Source organism: Electrona antarctica, assembly GCF_951216825.1.
Source record: "Electrona antarctica genome assembly, chromosome: 4".
NCBI lineage: Eukaryota > Metazoa > Chordata > Actinopteri > Myctophiformes > Myctophidae > Electrona > Electrona antarctica.
In genome coordinates this window covers 44,572,331-44,578,698 of record NC_136809.1, presented here as the reverse complement: position 1 = coordinate 44,578,698, position 6,368 = coordinate 44,572,331, and positions in this window count along the sequence as shown.

Here is a 6,368-nt window from a genome sequence, read left to right as displayed (position 1 = left end):
CTGCCCTTCTCCTGGACAGTGCTGTGATGATGAGTGCTGCAGCCGGTACAGGATCTTGATCTTCACGCTGTGTCCTGCCACTGCCGTTCTCTTCTCCCTCCTCTCCTCCATGCTGGTGTACCACTTCCACAGGAACACAGGTAACCTATACATTTAGCACAATTATTTTTTTCTTTTAATATCATAATGTTACTTAACCCATTTAGACCTGAGGACGATTTGACAAGTGTCTTCTAAATCATAACAGTTTTCTGAAAAACCCATGTTTCTATATCAGTAGTTCTCTAACTATTTCATGTCAAGGACGCCCATCTGAAAATATGTTGTTCCAGGGACTCCCGCAGAAGCAAAGATTTTAGTTAAAAACGCTCTGAAAGAATATATATTCAAAGATTTGCACCACATTTGCACGATGCACTATGAGCTTGTAGATCTGCCATTTTTCAATAGCTAAAGTATAACATAATGCTTAAAACACCAAAACGGGTTCCCGTCCTGAATGGGTAAAACTCAAGATCCTTTGTGTGGCTCACTTGAATATAAAGGGATATTTCACTTTCAAACGTGTGCGGGATCATTTTATCGTATACTCTGGCTTTTGTGAGAATCCCGGACAGTTTTTTTTAAGTTGCTTGATTCAGTATTTATATATTTGATATTATTTTTAACAGATACTCCATTCTGAACATCTTAGATTACTTGGAAAGAACCGTCCTTGGTTCTGGTTACTTCTAATACTTATTTTATTTATGTATTTATTTCTATTAAAAAGAAAAGAGTAAATGGAAATAAACAAACAAACAAACAAACAATCAAACAAGAACAGTACCCTCAATATCAGACACAGGAACAAAGGACGTGTTTTCAATATATATAAAAGTTGAAATGTAATTTGAAGTTACAATGGGTTTGCATAGGATATTAAATCAAATCTGGGGATTGATTGGGGTGCTAGATGATGAAAGTGAAATATCCCTTGAACTATATTCTGTATCATGTTATTTTCTACAGACAAAACACCTCAAGTCCATCAGAGAATACGTTCCACCAGAGAAAGCAGAAATCCTCAGGTAAACATTGTGACCAATTAACTTTTGTGAAGTATTGTGGAGTGATGATTTAGTGACTATTGACTTTATTACTGTGTTGTAGAAAAGCAATGTGTTTGGTGTTCTGTCAAAGAGCCTAATGCTGTTTATGTTGTTTCGCACTCTTCCACTTTGGAAGCCATGTGTTTCTAACGTTAGACATGTCCACCTAAATGAAGCCATGTGTTTCTAACATTAGACATGTCCACCTAAATGCACAACAGTAGCCAAAATTATGATTTGATATCAATTAAGATTACTTGAATTACAAAAGTCAAATTGTCTCTTAGGAGGAAGACGTGTGTTATGCTGCACTGGACATCCGTCCAGCATCAAGCAGAGCAAAGAAGAAGAAGGCAGCGCTACAGACTCAGAGTAATTGTACATATGCTGCTGTTAATACTAGTAGGATGTGAACGGCTACAAATTTGCACACACGCTCGCAGACTTCTTCTTGTGGCTGTGGAGCTCAAACTGTGATGCACTGTGGTGAAAGCACTGACTTATAGGGGGTGGTACTGGCTTCATGTCTCTTTAGATATTTCCTGGTCCATTGATTTATTGATTGATCATTTTATTAGACAATAAAATGAAAACAGTACAGGGTGCAGTCAAGCACATTGGTCCAAAAGGACAGCACCGAAGAAAGACCTTGAGGTCATGCATTCATTCACAATAATGTGATGTCAGAACAGCCCAGCTCCATATATATCCCGGACAGAGGCTTTTGTGCTGGTTCTTTACAACCGGCTATCCGACGGACTTGACACCAGGCACTGCACTCCCTGTGGTGGTGTGGAACCTGTGTGTGAAATTTGAAGTCGGTGGGTCGAACGGTTCTCAAGTTATGTGGATTACAGACGTAGATACACACGTATACACACAGAGACGTGGTGCATGTATAATAGAATGTCAGCCAAGTCTGTGGACTTTTACCGTTTGTTTATGGCAGCAGTTAAACAAACATTGACGACGTAAGATGTCATGTGGCAAATATAAATACATCTTGTGACTAATACTCTGGGCTTTCCAAACCACCTCTTTGACATAAAGTACATCAGTGAGGATGGTCTGCTGACTAATTATTTTATTTGCCACTTTTATATCACAGCTGGAAAGATTTGTGTTATGTTTTGGTTTATTTGTTTCCTTGCCAATTTACACCTGGATTAAATGTTTTTTTGTTTTTGTCTTTTTCTGTATCTTCTGACAAAAACAAAATGTAAATTCTGAGGAACATCAGGTGTCTGATTTGAGGACTAGTCACTAGTGACTAAAAATGGCAGGATTTGAATGTCATCGTGCCTCAGTCCTGACATATTGCCCGGGCGTACGTCGGGTGACGTAGGCTGTACTGTAGTCACCCACTGACAACTTGTATCCTCAATTCAACAAGTCAGACAATGTGGATAATCCACAAATGTTTTTTTCCCATCACAGTGTAACATGTAAAACGACCAAAATCTTAAGTCTGAAAATAACCTTAATCAGGATATTCTGTTCAAATGATTTAGGCTATATTAATTCCTTAGTTGTGTTTTTGTTGGTACTTTACATTTCACCTTTTAAATTTACACCTTCTATAGTTAGAAGATTAAATGTGCATATTTCTATTCTATTTTCTTCTCTGCCTCATACAGTAATTAGCCTGCAGCACTTGCTGTAGCACTTGCCCTAGCCTCGACGACCCTGCAGGCGTATGCAAACGATAATTTTATATAATTTAGAATTTTAGATATAGCATAATGTAGACATAGTATTCTATAGTGTATATATATTCTACTGTTAAATGGATGTTAGATTCTTAGCTTTGTAAGTTCTTAGCTTAAGTTAAGATTGGTGGTCATTGTGTGTTTTGTTGAATAGCTTATTTTCAATAATTGCATGTTAATTGCTTTCTTATCTAATTTCAAATAAAGTCTGACTGCATACAATTAAAACTGAAATGGTCTATACTGTTACACAAATAATTACACAATTATACAGTAGTCTACTGATTGGTATTGTGGTTATGCATACAGTATGAAGTGCTTCTGATGATACTTATGGACCATCTGCAAACAGATCAGTACACACACACACACACACACACACACACACACACACACACACACACACACACACACACACACACACACACACACACACACACACACACACACACACACACACACACACACACACACACACACACACACACACACACACACACACACACACACACACACAGTTGCAGACCATGCGCTTGACACGAAGATGGAAACTGTTGTGGTTTTAAGACACCACCCCTGAAGAGAGGCCAGAGAAGAAAACAAAGTTCAACAAACCCACCAGAGGATGTGCTGCTAGATCGCAACTATCAAGCAACACATACCCATGAGTTTCACCACAATATCAGTTTCCCATGAAAAGCCCCACAAGCTCAAATGTTTACAAAGTGAGTGGTAAAGTGAGTTAACGTCGGTTAACGTAATTTAAGGTGCAAACGCTTCATGCAACCCTAGTGTGAAAACATTCCACTCAACTAACCAATGATAGTTTCATTAGTTATGTCTGCTCATCATTTGACATCAGTATCAATGAGCTCCGTCACCATCCAGCAGACATGGGAAAGGTAGCTAGGTAAACTTGAATTATCTTATTGAGGGAAAAAATGTGATTTAATTGTTAGGTTGCTCTTTGATAGTCCAATAATTACGATTATTTCTAGCCGTCATCTTATAGGGTGGAGTTGAAGTGAGTATGGTTCATCTTTTCTTTTCTTTTTTCTTCTTTTTTTTAACTACTACTAAATTGAAAATGGCGGGTGATCTAAAGGTCAGAGGTCAAAAGTCAGAACACGAAAGTTGTTTGGCATGAGGAGACACATATGTGTATCAAAGTGTCATTGCTATCAGTCAAACGGTTCATGAGCTATGCACGTTCAAAGTTTGCATTTTCAATTGAGTGCTATAGCGCCACCCTTTGGACAATGGTCATGGGCTTCGCATAGTCACCGTTTGGCATGGCCCTCTACCAGATTCCCGCGTTTTGCGAAAACCGACTGCACGGTTCAGCCAGAACTGCTATTTTTGGCGGAAGAAGAAGAAGGAGAAGAAGAAAAACAAGTCACAAAGTGACCAAAGCCACTTTGTGACTTCTTGGTCCCATAATCATTACGATTTCAATAGGGCCTCACACTGTTAGTGTTCGGGCCCTAATAATAATCATTACGATTACAATGGGGCCTCACACTGTCTGTGTGAGCATGTGCGTGTGTGTGTGTGTGTGTGTGTGTGTGTGTGTGTGTGTGTGTGTGTGTGTGTGTGTGTGTGTGTGTGTGTGTGTGTGTGTGAGACACGGCTTGGCCTGTTGTAGCGCCACCATGAGGCTGATTTGAAAACTGTCAAGTGGCATTTCTTCCTCAGCCTAGTGGGTTTCACCGCAATCGGACGCTGCGTTGAGTAGTTGTGGCGATTTGTACAAAACGGGTAAAAAGCGGGCTACTCCTGAAAAGTTTAGAAGCCAATCGTAGGCAATGAAGGTGGATTATGAGAAATCAAACAAACCCGTCTTGATCACATGACTATGGAGAGCATGTGTACCGATTTGCGTGAAATTTGGATAACATATCTGAAGGAGTAATATTAGAAAATGTGTACATACATATGTCGGCCTCCTGGTGGCGCTATAAAGTGGAGATGTGAAAAATTCCAGGCTAAGGTTTTTCCTTGGCCTCTAGGGAGTTGGCATACAAAGTTGTGCAGTTGGAGGTAAAAACACTTTTTGGCCAGTTATAGCACCACCATGAGGCTGAGTTGAAAATGTTCACGTGGCATTTCTTCCTCGGCCTAGTGGGAATGTGCATGCACAATTTCACAGAAATCACACGATGTGTTCATGATTTGCAGCATTTTGTTTGAAACTGAGCACTCCTGCGAACTTTGGAAGCAAATCTTAGCCAATCAGGATGGAGTCTGAGAAATCTGAAAGACCCGTTTCGTTGAATGGCTCTAGAGAGACTGTGTACCAATTTACGTGATGTTTGGACAAAATCTGTAGGTGTACTGTCCAAAAACTTGTTTTGCACAAAGCGGCCTCCTGGTGGCGCTATAACAGGCCGTTCTGGAAATGTTGGGGCAGAGGTTCATCGTTGGCATCCAGGGAGTGTGTGTGCAAAATTTGGTATCGACCGGGTTAACGGTGCCGGAGATTAGCTGTTCACAGACGGACGGACAAACGGACGGACGGACGGACGGACACACGGACGGCGTGCAAAACATACTCTCTCCCCAAGCCTTCGGCCTGGTGGAGACAACAATTAATCTAAATAGCAAATTGATACAGCATGTTTTCACATAATATGTGAAAACATGCTGTATCAATTTGCTATTTAGATTAATACTTCTTGCTCCATGAAGTACAATGTTCAAAATCTGTTATATACAGGCCATCATTCTGATCAACCTGAACTGTAGCTACAAAGCTACTAACCATGAAACTGCAAAAGGAGGAAAGTATAGTTAAATGGTTTATAGTTTACACATGCAAAAATAATGTTTAGGTCTCCTTATTTTACTCAGCTTTAGTCTACCTTCGTAAACAAATTTCTGTTGTATATCTACTATCTGCCTCAAAACATATATTATCTAAGACCAAAGGCTTTGAACGGTCCACAAATACAAATTCTGTTACAATCTACAATGGAAAAGGTGGCATATATATAGGCCTGGGGAATACAAAACTGTTGGCCCCAATTCCAACTCGCCCCAAACGGCGAAGAAAGGTCGCCCCGACCGCGAAGAGCGGTCGTCCCCAAAGCCCGGCGAAGTCGCCCTAAAATATCCGCCGAAGTCGCCCCCAAAAGTCCGGACAAGTCGCCCCGTAAAACCGCTCGAGGTAACAGCAGAGAGAGAGAGATTTTTTTACCTGTACTTTTAAACAGAGAGGGCAGTATTATGCGTGTCTTAAGTACCAGGTCTTATGACTTAACTTAAGACCTGGAGGCGTGGTCAATGCTGTTTGGCCACTCAGAATAGCCAAATGTCATTGATCACGCCTCCAGGTCTTAAGTTAAGTAATAAGACCTGGTACTTAAGACACGCATAATACTGCCCAGAGAGAGAGAGAGAGAGAGAGAGAAAAAAAGAGAGAGAGAGAGAGAGAGAGAGAGGGGGGGATTTTTACCTGTACTATATTTTCCCTGTACTTTAAGATTTTTCCTGTACTTTTAAACAGAGAGAGAGATTTTTACCTGTACTTTTGGGGCCTAGACAGAGAGGAGGAGGTAAAGTGTCTAGC